This window comes from Bufo bufo, chromosome 2 (assembly GCF_905171765.1).
Source record: "Bufo bufo chromosome 2, aBufBuf1.1, whole genome shotgun sequence".
NCBI lineage: Eukaryota > Metazoa > Chordata > Amphibia > Anura > Bufonidae > Bufo > Bufo bufo.
The window spans coordinates 116,014,385-116,032,720 of record NC_053390.1 but is presented as its reverse complement, the minus strand read 5'-3'; positions in this window follow the sequence as shown (position 1 = coordinate 116,032,720).

The window sequence follows — 18,336 nt, the reverse complement described above, 5'->3', positions numbered from 1 at the left end:
GTACATTAAAAGTGGATAGGCATAATGTTAGTGGAGCCATTAGAAGTTAGACATAGAACCACGAGTTGAGAACATACATCTGACCAGATGACAAGGGTGTACATAACAGAACTGTCAAAACCATAGAACATAAAATATAACTATAGGTCAATTCCTGACAAATTCGGAATTTTGTGCTGGGGGGAGGAAGAAAAAGATTACACATGTGAATGACATGTGCATCCCAACCAGCCCAGAACCCCTACCCTTAGCCTCGTTTGCCATAATATAAAAACTACTATACTACTCTGATTTGCTCTTTTGTCAGATAGGAAGGAACAATTATGGAAATATATAAAAGGAAGCTAGACACCACAGCGCCTCGTGTACATTAGACTATAAAAGCGAAATCAGAACATTATAAGAGTCAACCACTGTAACAAAACAACCCAGAATTAATGGCACCATTGGCCAAATGAGGGCAATAACTCTAGAATCAAACCCTCAGTCTGGTGCTCCCTGGGTCCAGGCTCTTTTGTTCTTCCCGGATCTTTGAGGTTTTGGCCGCATCCATTTAGACAACGAAGGTAGCGGTGGTAAGTCCTCCATAGGTGGCACAGGTAGCCGAGAAGGGATCTCTACCGGCGAAAGTTGCAGCGCTTCCCAAATTGGGGGGGAGATCTTCAGGAGTGCGAACAGTTATGCGACGGTTGCCAGCCGTGATCAGGATCCCGAAAGGAAAAAGCCACCTATATGGGAATTTAGCGGTGCGTAGGAGGTCAGTGAGAGGCTTTAACAATCTCCTCTTTTGCAAAGTTGAGGCTGCCAGGTCTTGGTAGATCTGTACGTTGGACCCCTGGAGTTTTATCTCACCCCTCTTTCTAGCAGCTTGTATAATCAATTCAGTATCCCTGTAATTCAGGATACCACAAATTATGTCTCTGGGGTTGTCACGGGATGCCGGTTTTGGCTTTAGTGCCCTATGTACCCTCTCTATCGTAACATGAGCTGCTTGTTCTGGGCCCAGCAACATTTGGAAGAGGGAGTCCATTACCTTGAATAGGTCCTCTTTTTCCTCAGCTTCAGGTAGGCCTCTGAGCCTAATGTTCCTCCGCCTATTTCTGTTCTCCTGATCCTCCATCTGCAGTAGGAGAGTGTTCATTGCTCTGGCATGACATAGCAAGGATTCTTTTACCGCTGTATTGAATGTGAGTATGGCGTCTTGTGACTGCTCAAGCGTTTCCACCCGGTCACCAATATAGTGAATGTCCGTTTTTATGGACGCCAAGTCGGCAGCTAATGGAGCTAGCGCTCTTTGCAGAGCTCCTTCCAGGAACTCCCTGGTGAGATTAGACCTCTCATCGCCATGCTGGGAGCTGTAATCGCTGCAAGCAGCCTCCTCTCTCAGTGCCAGGGACTCCTGCGGTACTGGGTCGCATGAGGCCGTGCCATGTTGTTTCGGCGCCATCTTAGCGGTACGTGCCGGCTGCTGAGAGGTCGATTTGTTAAGATATTTGTCCATTTCTGGCTTCGGGCTCGGGTCCTCTTTGTGCCCTGAGGTGTTCAGCATACAGTCCTTCGATTGGATCTTCATGCCGGATACAGAGTAGTGCTGTGATAAAGGCTAAGACAGGGTCTGGTGGCGAGAGCTCTGCTAACAAGCAGCCGCCATCGAGCTCGGTCAGGCCACGCCCCCCAAATCCACTTTTTTTTAAAGGGTTTCTGTCATCAAAAAAATCGTTATGTATCTGGCTGACATTAGCGATGTGCCAATGTCAGCAGCACATAACTGTATGACTTATATCTCCCTTGTAAAAGTGATTGACATCCTCGGTCTCCTCCGTGCCCCGCAAATCCCACGCCTGCACCGTCCATTTTAGTATTAGGCGCAGGAGCAGTGAGTGAAGGACGGCAGCTGGCGAGCGTCCTTCACTGCGCCTGCGCCGAATACTAAACGGGACGGCGCAGGAGCGGGATTTTACGGGCACAGAGGAGAAAGAGGATGTCAATCACCGATACAAGGGCGTGCCAAACGGTGAGAGGACGGAGCCTCTAGGTGCTGCAGCAACGCCCCACTAGCACCTAGAGGCTCATTTGCATATCACAAAAGTCATTATTTAGCGCGAGCGGCGGCAGGCAGGGAGATATAAGTCACACAGTTATGTGCCAGCTACATAACGATTTTTCTGATGACAGAAACCCTTTAATGGCAGTTAAAAAACAGGTGCAAAACGACCATTAATAACGGATTCACGACCAGAAAATGGATGCACAAACTGATGCAAAATGACCATGAAAAATTGACAGCGTATCTAAAGGAAGCACTTTCTCTGCCTGCTCCCATTCTTGTCAGCAAGGATTGATGGCTGGGAGTGTACATGAAGATACACAGCAGCCCATCAGTCACTGTTGTGAAGCAAAAGAAGCTTAAGGGTCAATTCACACGTCTATGGTGTGTTGCGGACCCGCAACACACCCGGCCGGCACCCCCTATAGAAATGCCTATTCTTGTCCGCAGCTGCGGACAAGAATAGGACATGTTCTATCTTTTGCGAAGCTGCGGACCGGAAGTTCGGGCCGAAACCCGGAAGTTCAGGGCCGCGCTCCGCAAATGCGGAAGCGGAGAGCACATAGTGTGCTCTCCGCTTCACGTCCGGGCCCATAGAGAATATATGGGTCCGCACCCGTTTCGCTGAATTGCAGAACGGGTGCGGACCCTTTTGCGGACGTGTAAATGGGGCCTTATTCTTCTAAAACCGCCTTCCTCATATTGGTACCACTGTTTCCATACCAAAACCACCTCTAGCTGCTGCATAGAGTTGGGAGAATGAGGACCCTAAATCTAGAGAGAGGTGTGGGTCCCAGTCAGAAACTAGGAAACAGTAGGGAGCGCCGGTATTTTCTTTTTAAGGGCTTGGGCAGGGTAATACCTGTCATGCTGCAACAATCAGTGCACTCCATAGAACTGTATTATGATACATGTGATTTTCCACGCATATTTTTACTACACTTAAATTAACTGTGAAACTCCACACAGATTGTGATTAGACCACACGATCTGCCACCGGTAAACAATTTTGTAGCCTGCTTAAAAATTGCGACTGCCCGATAAACAAGCGCTTGCTCGTTCATCTGGTAATTGGTGGCACTTTGACACAGATCATCGAAAACAAGCATTCCTATGAAAATTTGTTGCAATGTTCCGGCTGAATGTCTGCAGATCTAATACAGACCTTAGTCCCACCCACAAGCTCTTGTACACGGGCACCATTGTGAAGTCGAGACACAAAGGATCAGCAGCCTCTCTCTGGCATTGTGTAAAGTAATGGATAAATATAATATTTAATGACAGGACATTTATAGCTGTACGGTTTGTAATCATTAAATGAGTTGTTGTTTTTTTAATCTACATCATTTTTGTTTTTTCATTTGCATTTTTTCTTCGAAAGAACATTTTCATTTCTCTTGATATTAACAGGATGGCCACTTGATGTCCTCAGTATTCAAGAAACCACATTTGTCAGACAGAAAAGCAATGTACCTGCCTACGCAGAATGAGGAGTGTGCTGTGCCTTTGTTGTCCATGTGCACATTGTAAGACTACTTTCACACTTTCGTCGTTAATTCCAGCAGAGGATCTCAATACTAGAATTAAATAGATCTGTTTTGATTTTGCACATCAACATGCGTCCGTTCCGTTAGGATTCTCACTAAATACATTGAAAGTCAAAGGGTGACGTATCCTGTTTTCTAGGCTCCATAAAAAAAAAAAACGGATCTGTCACTAAATACATTGAAAGTCAAAGGGTGACGTAATCCTGTTTTCTAGGCTCCATAAAAAAAAAACTGATCTGTCACTATTGACTTACATTGCTTTCAGTGCCAAATCAGTTTGTTTTTTTCCCTTTTTATGACCGGACAGAAAACCGCAGCTTTCAACGGATTTGTGTCCGGTCACAAATGGAAAGCTGTAAGAACGGAAGATATCCTGATGCATCCTGAACGGATCTCTTTCCAATCAGAATTCATGAAGACCAAACGGAAACATTGTTTTCCGGTATTGAGATCCTGTGCCGGACCTCTATACCGGAAAACAACAACGCAAGTGTGAAGTAGGCTAAGATATGGAAGAATATGTATTTTTAAGTTAATTGTTGATTTATTATAAAGCTTAAAAGATATTTTTAAAACCTGAATGTCAGTATATAATTGTTCTATATTCACCCATTAGCAGGGAACAGAATCAGAATTTCGACCTGAAAAATGTTAACATTCTTTAACCCTTTCACACCATCCACTTGTGTGTGTGTGTGTATATATATATATATATATCAAAATTGTATATACACCACTTTCATGGTAAATCTTTAAAGAGACGGGAAACACTTTGTCCTTTTGTCAGTCCAATTCTACTTAAAGGGGTTCTGCACTTTGTTTAAACTGATGATCTATCCTCTGGATAGATCTTCAGCTTTTGATCGGCGGGGGTCTGATACCCGGACCCCTGCCGATCAGCTGTTTGAGAAGGCAGCTGCACTCCAGCAGCGCCGCGGCCTCACTGTTTACCGCTGGCCCAGTGACGTCACGACTAGTATCAACTGGCCTGGGCGCGGCTAAGCTCTGTTCACTTGAATGGAGCTTAGCCCCGCCCAGGCAAGTTCATACTAGTCGTGACGTCACTGGGCTAGCAGTAAACAGTGAGAAGGCCGCGGCGCTGCTGGAGCGCCGCTGCCTTCTCAAACAGCTGATCGGCGATCCGCCAATCAGAAGCCGATGATTACGGCAATCTAACTGTGAAGAAAGGAAGAGATTCGGAGGATGCAGGCGGTGCTGGGTTCCTTCACAGGGGCGTGGCTGGGCACCAAGATGGTTAGTACAGCCCCTTGGGCACCTTACCAGTCTCATTTACATATCTCTAAAATAATTTTTTAAACACAATAAAAGGACACCGCTTTATGGGACAGGTATATTGCGGACATGCTAGCGGCGATCTAGCCGTGCATGTGCAGCTCTATAAGCTAAAACGAGGTGACAGAATCCCTTTAAAGTGTTCAGATGATTGCATGTTAAATCTCTTAGGGGGACTAAAAATATATATTAACCCCTTAAGGACCGGGCTCATTTTCACCTTAAGGACCAGGCCATTTTTTGCAAATCTGACCAGTGTCACTTTATGCATTAATAACTCTGGGATGCTTTTACCTATCATACTGATTCCGAGATTGTTTTTTCGTGACATAATCTACTTTATGGGAACATAGGAAGACAGGCACTCTATATGAGGTCACAGGCAGATATCAACAAAGGACAAGAGATACTGTGTATATGATAAAAACTATATTTATTTGGGTAGTAATAGAAACTTTATCAATATAGGTCACTCCCAATGTACAGGGAGAGGAGTGGGTGGTGTAAAATAGAAAAATGGATAAATGAATAAAGAAAAATAATGTGAAAAAGTGATGATGCCTGTCTTCCTATGTTCCTATACGCCTGCCTTTTCTGACTGGGTGAGTCAGCTTAGACACGTGCACCTTGCATATTGCCCACACAGGAGAGCCACCGTATTCCCTCCAAACAATATTCTACTTTATGTTAGTAGTACATTTTCGCCAATACTTACCTCATTTCTTTGTGAAAAATTTCAAAATTTAGCATTTTTCTAACTTTGAAACTCTCTGCTTGTAAGAAAAATGGACATGCCAAATAAATGATATATTGATTCGCATATTCAATATGTCTACTTTATGTTGGCATCATAAAGTTTACATGTTTTTACTTTTTGAAGAAGTTAGAGAGCTTCAAAGTTGAGCAGCAATTTTCCAATTTTTCATGAAAATGTCAAAATCAGATTTTTTCAGGAACCAGTTCAGTTTTGAAGTGAATTTGAGGGTCTTTATGTTAGAAATCCCCCATAAATGACCCCATTATGAAAACTGCACCCCTCAAAAGTATTTAAAATGACATTCAGAAAGTTTGTGTGTGTGTGTGTAAAACTTTATTTAGTGTCTTTGGGGGGATGGTGTGTTTTTACGTATACCCTGTGGCAGTGACGCTCTTTTACGGCTAAGAGTGCCGGCCACGGTCAGCACACCTACAAAAAAAAAAAGCGCTTGCGCCCCAAAAATGTGTGTTTAGCTGCAGCACCCCAGACACCCTCAGATCCAGGTGCTGCACACAAAAAAAAACTTTTTTTTTTTTTTTCACTCTCCCTGCCTAACCTAAAGCTCTCCCTAAATGTTTATGTGCCAGATGGCACTTTATAGTGGCTCAGGGGCCACGGATGGCGGCGGATCGCGTGGGAGGCAGAGGGACCGACATGGGGCTCCTCGCTCACACGGAAGTCTGTGGGCGGGGAGAGTGGCGCTCCGTCCACCCGTCTATCCAGCCAATCACAGGCGATCCTGAGAGGTGGCGTCACCTCCACCTCACATGATCAACGGAGGGTGATTGGTGGTGTATATTACACCACCGATCACCCTTCTATTCCGGGTCATCAGGTCACCGGAGACCCGAATGACCCGGAAACGCTGAATCGCAGGACTGAATTGATCACGGATACGGGGGGGTCACAGGACCCCCCTCGGCATTGTCACAGGGTGCCTGCTGAATGATTTCAGCAAGCAACCCGTTCCGATCACCGCCCACCGCACGGCGGTGATCGGAAATACACAGGGCGTACACGTAAGAGGTTAAAAAAGTTTCGAAAAAAAAAAAATGTTAATAAAAAGATACAAACAATCGGGTCACCACCCCTTTTCCATTTTAAAAATAAACTAGAAAAAAGTAAAAATAATTAGCATTGCCAAGTTTGAATATTCCCCAACTATTAAATTATAAATGTATTTATCCCATACAGTGAAAGGCTTAACAGGAAAAAAAAAATCTAATGGCTGATTTGTTTCACGTCCCCAAAAATTTAATAAAAAGCATTCAAATAGTACCAAGATTGTATCACTGAAAAAACATGGATCACTGTGCAAAACTTGAGCCCTCACAATTTATTTGTTTTTATTACTTTAAAAGTATTAAAATACTTTAAAAAAAACTACAAAAATGTGCTATCGCTTTAAATGTACTGATGTTCAAAATGAAATTAACATGTCATTTTTACCACACAGGGAATGCCATACAATTCCAACAATGGTGAAATTGCCCTTTTTTATCCAGTTCCTCCCGATTTAGAATTTTTTCCAGCTTCCCACCACATCATATGTAATATTAAATGGTGCCATTAGAAAGTGCAATTCGTTCCTCAAAAAACAAGACAGCATACTGCTGTGTGACCAAAAAATGAATAAAAGGTGTAACAGTTGTTTCGGTTTATTTTTAATACAGGATGTTAAACATTTTGTAGTATACTTTATTAGGAAAAGATGTTTCATTGTTTTAGAGTGTAAAGAGTCTTCTTAGCAAAACTATAACAGTATTACTAGGAAGAGTCTGTCTTCAGTCATCAGCACTGAGACCCCAGTCCCTGACTATGCATGTGCCTTAACTATCACCCCCCACCCCCCTGCCAAGCTGACTTGTTACACACAGGCTTCTTCAGCACTCAGGAGAGCGATGAAGACTGAAGACACTCTCCTTAGTAAAGCTCAGTAATAGCTTTGCTAAGAAGACTCTTTACACCCAGTTTTCTAGAACAAAGGAGTCTTTCTTGGTACCATATAAATGCCCCATCTATGCCACAAAAAAGAAAGTATCAACTAAAAATTGTATTTAACCTTAGACTGTATAGTTTTGAAAAGATAAAAAATTTGTTGTGGCCTGGCTTGTCAGAGTGGGCATTTGATGCATGGCCACCAGGGAAGAATCCAGGGGGTGACTATAAAGTAACTCTGGTTTTCCAAGTCACCACTAATTTCTGGGAGAAACAAAAAATTCACATATGCACAGCACAAACATATAAGCAGAAAAGGGGAGGAGTGTCATGTAAAAAAATATACAGAAAAACTGGGCCACCCATGCAAGGTGTCATGCATATAAGGCAAACATAGAAATATTAATTAAAACAATCCTGTACCTGGTAGAAGGTCCACATATGCTTTTAAGGTGCCAAGCTTGTTTACAGCAGAAATAAGAGTGCTTGATGCTTGAATGTGTATGTGGAATTTCGATAGTCACTGTTTTCTTGAAAGGGACAATACTGTACCAAGGTTTTTATATATATATATATATATATATATATATATATATACACACACACTCACCTAAAGAATTATTAGGAACACCATACTAATACGGTATTGGACCCCCTTTTGCCTTCAGAACTGCCTTAATTCTACGTGGCATTGATTCAACAAGGTGCTGATAGCATTCTTTAGAAATGTTGGCCCATATTGATAGGATAGCATCTTGCAGTTGATGGAGATTTGAGGGATGCACATCCAGGGCACGAAGCTCCCGTTCCACCACATCCCAAAGATGCTCTATTGGGTTGAGATCTGGTGACTGTGGGGGCCATTTTAGTACAGTGAACTCATTGTCATGTTCAAGAAACCAATTTGAAATGATTCGAGCTTTGTGACATGGTGCATTATCCTGCTGGAAGTAGCCATCAGAGGATGGGTACATGGTGGTCATGAAGGGATGGACATGGTCAGAAACAATGCTCAGGTAGCCCTTGGCATTTAAACGATGCCCAATTGGCACTAAGGGGCCTAAAGTGTGCCCAGAAAACATCCCCCACACCATTACACCACCACCACCAGTCTGCACAGTGGTAACAAGGCATGATGGATACATGTTCTAATTCTGTTTACGCCAAATTCGGACTCTACCATTTGAATGTCTTAACAGAAATCGAGACTCATCAGACCAGGCAACATTTTTCCAGTCTTCAACAGTCCAATTTTGGTGAGCTCGTGCAAATTGTAGCCTCTTTTTCCTATTTGTAGTGGAGAGGAGTGGTACCCGGTGGGGTCTTCTGCTGTTGTAGCCCATCCGCCTCAAGGTTGTGCGTGTTGTGGCTTCACAAATGCTTTGCTGCATACCTCGGTTGTAACGAATGGTTATTTCAGTCAACATTGCTCTTCTATCAGCTTGAATTAGTCGGCCCATTCTCCTCTGACCTCTAGCATCCACAAGGCATTTTTGCCCACAGGACTGCCGCATACTGGATGTTTTTCCCTTTTCACACCATTCTTTGTAAACCCTAGAAATGGTTGTGAGTGAAAATCCCAGTAACTGAGCAGATTCTGAAATACTCAGACCGGCCTGTCTGGCACCAACAACCATGCCACGCTCCAAATTGCTTAAATCACCTTTCTTTCCCATTCTGACATTCAGTTTGGAGTTCAGGAGATTGTCTTGACCAGGACCACACCCCTAAATGCATTGAAGCAACTGCCATGTGATTGGTTGACTAGATAATTGCATTAATGAGAAATAGAACAGGTGTTCCTAATAATTCTTTAGGTGAGTGTATATATATATATATATATATATATATATATACTGTACACTCCCCTAAAGAATTATTAGGAACACCATACTAATACGGTGTTGGACCCCCTTTTGCCTTCAGAACTGCCTTAATTCTACGTGGCATTGATTCAACAAGGTGCTGATAGCATTCTTTAGAAATGTTGGCCCATATTGATAGGATAGCATCTTGCAGTTGATGGAGATTTGAGGGATGCACATCCAGGGCACGAAGCTCCCGTTCCACCACATCCCAAAGATGCTCTATTGGGTTGAGATCTGGTGACTGTGGGGGCCATTTTAGTACAGTGAACTCATTGTCATGTTCAAGAAACCAATTTGAAATGATTCGAGCTTTGTGACATGGTGCATTATCCTGCTGGAAGTAGCCATCAGAGGATGGATACATGTTCTCATTCTGTTTACGCCAAATTCGGACTCTACCATTTGAGTGTCTCAACAGAAATCGAGACTCATCAGACCAGGCAACATTTTTCCAGTCTTCAACAGTCCAATTTTGGTGAGCTTGTGCAAATTGTAGCCTCTTTTTCCTATTTGTAGTGGAGATAAGTGGTACCCGGTGGGGTCTTCTGCTGTTGTAGCCCATCCGCCTCAAGGTTGTGCGTGTTGTGGCTTCACAAATGCTTTGCTGCATACCTCGGTTGTAACGAGTGGTTATTTCAGTCAACGTTGCTCTTCTATCAGCTTGAATCAGTCGGCCCATTCTCCTCTGACCTCTAGCATCCACAAGGCATTTTTGCCCACAGGACTGCTGCATACTGGATGTTTTTCCCTTTTCACACCATTTTTTGTAAACCCTAGAAATGGTTGTGCGTGAAAATCCCAGTAACTGAGCAGATTGTGAAATACTCAGACCGGCCCGTCTGGCACCAACAACCATGCCACGCTCAAAATTGCTTAAATCACCTTTCTTTCCCATTCTGACATTCAGTTTGGAGTTCAGGAGATTGTCTTGACCAGGACCACCCCCCTAAATGCATTGAAGCAACTGCCATGTGATTGGTTGAATAGATAATTGCATTAATGAGAAATAGAACAGGTGTTCCTAATAATTCTTTAGGTGAGTGTATATAAACACAAAAGAAAAACCACCAGCAGCACCATCCAAGAAAAAAAGGAAGAAAAAAGGGTGCAGAGCCCAAGTATGGCAATAGGTGCTTATCCACTTATGTAGGACAAAAATTGGACTGCACTCCGGAGGACTTTCCAAAAAGTCAATGAACTTTATTCACCCATAAAGTGGCACAGAGCGACGTTTCGGCTCATACATGAGCCTTTCTCAAGCTATATATTATATATATATATTATATATCATATATGTATGAACACCACCCTGTAGATAGCGCTGATGATTCATTCTCAGAGGTCATATATTTGTCCTATGGAGGACTAGTAGTGCTTCTTCACATGGATACAGAGGAACAGAGTGCAGCTTTTAGTGAGATTTCTGTTACAGACAATTAGAAATAAGTTGCAAATAGTTATCAAACCTCATGAAGAGGTGTAAAAATGGACAATCCTATTGCTTATTAAAGGGGTATTCTTCTCTTAAATACCACCAATAGAACAATCACCTATTAGGAAAATGGGGTCTCCACAAACCCCGATCAGCAATTCATTCTGGCTGCATTACCGATAGTGTTCTATGGAAATTCTCCAAATACTTGGGTTCACAGAGGTAAAACCTACTTTAGGCATTAATAGGATACCCTGCCTAAATCTAGACAAATTTTACTTAAAGGGATTATCCCATGATTAATGTAAAAAATTAAAATCAGACATTGTATAGTACATGACAATCTCTTTGTAACAAAGCTAGAACCAGCCCTGTACCTCAGATGGATCCAGAGATCTCCTCATTCATTGCTCTGCTAGATTTATATCAAGCTGACAGCTCAAAGGGAGTGTCTTTTCTGCTGCAGCTAAGGGGGCGTGTCCATGCTGTACCTATCACAGCTCAGGGGGCGTGTCCATGCTCTCCCTATCACAGCTCAGGAGGCATGTCTCAGCTCTCCCTATCACAGCTCAGGAGGCAGTTGAAAGATGAAACTGAGCATGTGCAGCCTTCTCAGTGAGCAGGACAAAGAAATAAGAAAAAGAACAAAGAGCAGGTGGCGCTATACAGATACATTTTATTGGAAAGCTCTTTGGCTAAACAAAATTTTTAATTACATGCAATTGCAAAAATATTTACATCCAGGTGCTGGTTTGAAAACGGCAGAATATTTTTCGTGGGACAACCCCTTTAAGTGACATAATCCAAAATCTGGGTGCACTCACATAATAAATATGGGCCATAGTTATTTAAACTATAAAAACAGACCTTGCAAGATACATTCGGTTGGAACCCTGTATTTTAAAAGTGCACAATCTTTAATATTGCAGAGCAAAGCTTTTCAAACTATGAGGTGCCCTCCTTTTTGAGGAGGTGCAGTATAGCTCCTAAAGGGGTTGTCTCATCTGAGACATTGGTTGCATATCGCTAGGCTATGCCATCAATGTCAAAAAGACGTGGGTCCCACCCCCGGTATCCACACCTATCTCTAGAACGGGGCCCCCAAAGCGAAAGAGAGCACACCAAGCATGCACAACCTCCTCTTCATTCACCTCTATTGGAGTTATGGATATAGCAGAGTCGGTGACAGGAGGGCACCTCGCAGTTATAAAAGCAACTACCTAACTTTGGTGGCACAACCCCTTTAAGCTTCCCAGATTCAGCAGGATGGCCCATACCGTTTGAGCCCATTCAAGGCTCTCTTTAATCTGTTCCCCATGGTTATGTACCAAAGATACATTAGCAAAAAGTACGAAACAAGCGGAAAACAGCATGACTACAGCATTAGACTACATAGAGTTTGTCATCTGTTACCCTGGAGACACAGCAACAATGATGGTAGTTTTAGTACTCCCTGTCTCTCTAAGGAAACTTTGCAGTCCCTCAACAGAACCACAAGCTCTTATTAACGCCTTCTGCAACTCCCAGGCTAAGGTTTGCAGATTTTAGATAAGAATGGCCCGTCCATCTTGAAGTGTAGTAGGTCACGGAGGAAAAAGGATCCTTTCTACAGCAGTAAGGTCTCTTATGCCATAAATGAGCGAATACCTTATTGTCTGAAGCTTGTGGGGCCTGTTAGGTTCAGAACCTTCTTAACTCCTTTTTCTGTCAGGGCAGCAGATTTGTATCTATGACACTGGCTGGACTGTTACATGTACGCTTGGCAGCTGAAGGCATCTGTGTTGGTCCCATGTTCATATGTGCCTGCATTGCTGACAAAAATGACATTATATTTTATGCAATATACAGTACATGCAATATATTACAATAGTGAGGAAGCAAATAAAGCAGGCCTTGCCCTGCGTAATGCAGCGCAGGGCAAGGGGGAGAATCGAAGCATGAAATTCTCAGACGCTCCATTCATCATACATGTACATGCTAAATGAGTGAAGAAGTGGTTATGTCAGCTCTGAACCTGGACAACCCCTTTAACCACTTAGGGACGCATGACGTACCGGTACGGCATGTTTCCCGAGTCCTTAAGGACCCATGACGTACCGGTACGGCATGTTTCCTGAGTCTTTAAGGACCCATGACGTACCGGTACGTCATGTGTTGTTCCGATCACCGCCGCCCGGCGGGCGGTGATCAGAACACGGTGCCTGCTCAAATCATTGAGCAGGCACCACGGCTAAATGCGCGTGACCCCCCCCCCGTTTCGGCGATCGGCGCAAACCGCAGGTCAATTCAGACCTGCGGTTTGCGGCTTTTTATTGTGCGGGCGGCGGTAGTCGGCGGTGCCATCGGGTCCCCATGGGGCTGTGGGGGGGACCCGATGGCATGGAAGGCAGCGCGATGCCTAATGAAGGCATCGCGCTGCCTTCCGGTGAAGAGCTTGTGAGATCCAGCCCCCTGGATCTCACAGGCCGGAAGCTGTATGAGTAATACACACAGTATTACTCATACAGCCAATGCATTCCAATACAGAAGTATTGGAATGCATTGTAAAGGATTAGACCCCCAAAAGTTCAAGTCCCAAAGTAGGACAAAAAATAAAGTGAAAAAAAAGTTGAAAAAATAAAGTTTTCCCCCCCAAAAATTAAAAGTTTCAAGTAAAAATAAACAAAAACTTCATTTCCCCAAATAAAGGTAAAAAAAATTGGTAAAAAATAGGGGGGAAATAAAAGTATACATATTAGATATCGCCGCGTCCATATCGACCGGCTCTATAAAAATATCACATGACCTAACCCCTCAGATAAACACCGTAAAAAATAAAAAAATAAAAACTGTGCTAAATAAACCATTTTTTTGTCACCTTACATCACAAAAAATACAACAGCAAGCGATCAAAAAGGCGTTTGCCCACCAAAATAATACCAATCTAACCGTCACCTCATCCCGCAAAAAATGAGCCCCTACCTGAGACAATCGCCCAAAAAATTTAAAAACTATGGCTCAGAATATGGAGACACTAAAACATCATTTTTTTTGTTTTAAAAAAGCTGTTATTGTGTAAAACTTACATAAATAAAAAAAAGTATACATATTTGGTATCGCCGCATTCGTATTGACCGGCTCTATAAAAATATCACATGACCTAACCCCTCAGATGAACACCGTAAAAAATAAAAAATAATAACTGTGCTAAATAAACCATTTTTTGTCACCTTACATCACAAAAAGTGTAATAGCAAGCGATCAAAAAGTCATATGCACCCCAAAATAGTGCCAAACAAACCGCCATCTCATCCCGCAAAAAATGAGACCCTACCTAAGAAAATCGCCCAAAAACTGAAAAAACTATGGCTCTCAGAATATAGAGACACTAAAACATGATTTTTTTTTTGTTTCAAAAATGATATTATTGTGTAAAACTTACATAAATAAAAAAAAAGTATACATATTAGGTATTGCCGCGTCCGTATCGACCGGCTCTATAAAAATATCACATGACCTAACCCCTCAGATGAACACCGTAAAAAATTTAAAATAAAAACTGTGCTAAATAAACCCTTTTTTGTCACCTTACATCACAAAAAGTGTAATAGCAAGCGATCAAAAAGTCACACGCCGCATCCGTGACAACCTGGTCTATAAAAATATCACATGCTCTAACCTGTCAGATAAATGTTGTAAATAACAAAAAATAAAAACGGTGCCAAAACAGCTATTTCTTGTTATCTTGCCACAAAAAGTGTAATATAGAGCAACCAAAAATCATATGTTCCCTAAACTAGTACCAACAATACAGCCACCCTATCCCGTAGTTTCTAAAATGGGGCAATTTTTTTGGAGTTTCTACTCTAGGGGTGCATCAGGGGGGCTTCAAATGGGACATGGTGTCAAAAAAACAGTCCAGAAAAATCTGCCTTCCAAAAACCGTATGGCATTCCTTTCCTTCTGAGCCCTGCCGTGTGCCCGTACAGCTGTTTACGACCACATATGGGGTGTTTCTGTAAACTACAGAATCAGGGCCATAAATATTGAGTTTTGTTTGGCTCTTAACCCTTGCATGGTTACTGGGAAAAATGGATTAAAATGGAAAATTTGCCAAAAAATGGAAATTCAGAAATTTCATCTCCATTTGCCAATAACTCTTGTGGAACACCTAAATGGTTAACGACGTTTTTAAAATCTGTTTTAAATACCTTGAGGGGTGTAGTTTCTTAGATGGGGTCACTTTTATGGAGTTTCTACTCTAGGGTTGCATCCGGGGGGCTTCAAATGGGACATGGTGTCAAAAAAACCAGTCCAGCAAAATCTGCCTTCCAAAAACCGTATGGCATTCCTTTCCTTCTGCGCCCTGCCATGTGCCCGTACAGTAGTTTACGACCACATATGGGGTGTTTCTGTAAACTACAGAATCAGGCCATAAATATTGAGTTTTGTTTGGTTGTTAACCCTTGCTTTGTAACTGGAAAAAAATTATTAAAATGGAAAATCTGCCAAAAAAGTGAAATTTTGAAATTGTATCTCTATTTTCCATTAATTCTTGTGGAACACCTAAAGGGTTAACAAAGTTTGTAAAATCAGTTTTGAATACCTTGAGGGGTGTAGTTTCTTAGATGGGGTCACTTTTATGGAGTTTCTATTCTAGGGGTGCATCAGGGGGGCTTCAGATGGGACATGGTGTAAAAAAAAACAGTCCAGCAAAATCTGCCTTCCAAAAACCGTATGGCATTCCTTTCCTTCTGCGCCCTGCCGTGTGCCCGTACAGTAGTTTACGACCACATATGGGGTGTTTCTGTAAACTACAGAATCAGGGCCATAAATATTGAGTTTTGTTTGGCTGTTAACCCTTGCTTTGTAACTGGAAAAAAATTATTAAAATGGAAAATCTGCCAAAAAAGTAAAATTTTGAAATTGTATCTCTATTTTCCATTAATTCTTGTGGAACACCTAAAGGGTTAACAAAGTTTGTAAAATCAGTTTTGAATACCTTGAGGGGTGTAGTTTATAGAATGGGGTCATTTTTGGGTGGTTTCTATTATGTAAGCCTTGCAAAGTGACTTCAGACCTGAACTGGTCCCTAAAAATTGGGTTTTGGAAAATTTCAGAAAAATTTCAAGATTTGCTTCTAAACTTCTAAGCCTTGTAACATCCCCAAAAAATAAAATATCATTACCAAAATGATCCAAACATGAAGTAGACATATGGGGAATGTAAAGTAATAACTATTTTTGGAGGTATTACTATGTATTATAGAAGTAGAGAAATTGAAACCTGGAAATTTGCAAATTTTTCAAAATTTTTGGTAAATTTGGTATTTTTTTATGCAAAAAAATTAACTTTTTTGACCCAATTTTAGCAGTGTCATGAAGTACAATATGTGTCGAAAAAACAATCTCAGAACGGCCTGGGTAAGTAAAAGCGTTTTAAAGTTATCAGCACTTAAAGTGACACTGGTCAGATTTGCAAAAAATGGCCTTAAGGTGATATAGGGGTGAGTCCTTAAGGGGTTAAAATAGTTTTCCCATGACAACCTTTTTCCAACAAAGCTAGAGCCAGCCCTGTACCTCACATGGATCCAGAGATCTCCCCATTCATTGCTCCAATTGCTCTACTAGATTTATTTCAAGCTAGCAGCTCAAAGGGGCGTGCCCTTTCTCATAGGACGTGTACTGTCTGCTGCAGTTGGATGCAGTTGAAGGATGGAAATGAGCATGTGCGATGACCTCAGTGGTTTGGACAGAGGAATTCGAAAAAGTGCAAACAGCAGCCACGCTATACAGAAAGATTTAATTGAATAACTGAGTGGCTATACTAACTTTTTAATTACATGCAAGTACAAAAGTATTCAGATCCAGGTGCTCAAAAAAGTAAGGATAACCCGTTGAAGCAGGCATCAGGTGTATGTCAGCTTATTTAAATTAAGGTGGCTTTATTTTCATTGCCTGAGCTAATCACAGCCTTGCATATTAAAGGTGCTGGCAATGCAATGTGCCGCCCGCCAGGGCCGATAGTGTCCCAGGTTTATCGGAATGCTGAGTAGTGTGGTGCGGCCTCAATAGTTGTCTGTGTGTGTGTGTCACGTTGCTCCTACCTGGATACCGTTGCTCCCCAGGGTTAGACTCCAGAGCAATAAAGGGGAGAGTTGTAGGAGGTGGAGAATAAGTCGAGTCCCGACTTGGTGAAAGTTCAACAGTTTTACTTGAATAAACTTGCATCCAGACAATATTCAGTCTTCCTCTTGGCTCCAGCAGGTTTTGGGGTAAACTGACAGGCAAACCTGAATACTCAACTTTCTCTCCCTCTGCTGTGCTAAGCTCACGTTTCAGTCTGATTACAGTTTTTGTACCTTTGGAGTGGGGTGCCTTTGGATGCTGACCCCCTCGCAATGCTCTGTCTCTTAGGGCTCATGCACACAACCGTGTGCTGGCCGTTTCGTGCATTGGGACCGCAATTTGCAGTCCCCAATGCATGACAACATCTGTGCGGCAGCTGCAGACAGACCCATTCAACTTAAATGGGTCCGTGATCTTTCCGCACCGCACCACTACTTTTTTGTGGTGCGGAGGCATGTACAGAAAACCCACGGAAGCACTCTGTAGTGCTTCCGTGGGCTTCCATTTCATGACTCCGTTCCGCATCTCCCAGATTGCAGACCCATTGAAGTGAATGGATCCGCGATCCGTGATGCGGGATGCACAAGGCCAGTGCCCGTGTATTGTGGACCCGTCGTATGGGCATGAGCCCTTAATCTGTGAGGAGTCATGGTGCTCTATGAGCTGCTTCCCTGGAGAGACTTGTGATGCAGGAGGGGGCCCTTGCCCTTACTGCAACATTTTTCATGTCTTCTTAGCCTCACTATCTAATCTAAACTGGAATAGACTAGAACTGACATTGACTAAACACTTCCTGCTGCTCCGCCCATGGTAATAAGTAGGAGTAGCCAGGGCCGTTTGAAGGAATTTGGGGGCCCCAAGCACTGCCTGCTATTACCAGAGCTAAGACAAAGTAAGATATCCAAATAATCCAAGTAAAGAGCTCAGCAATGAGCAATGGTTAAAGTAGTTACTGATTAGTTTATAAATATACTGCTGTGAGCGGCGTGGCCCTGTATATTCTAACCCCCAGGCAAGCGTCCCTGTCACCATGGGAACGCCTGGGGGTTAGAATATACCATCGGATTTGAGTTTTTACGATCTCACTGAGCTCGTAAAACTCAGATCCGATGGTATATTCTAACCCCCAGGCAAGCATCCCCGTCACCATGGGAACGCCTGGGGGTTAGAATATACCATCGGTTCTTCTGAGTTACTCAGTGGCCTGGCTGGAAGTTGGCCCCGGGCCAGCTCGGGGCCCAAAGCAATTGCTTGTTTTGCCTGTCTGTTAGCGACTGGCCTGGGAGTAGCCCACTTCTGCCTAAAAGGGTGACTGTAATGGTAAGTTTCATTCTATCTAAAGATCTC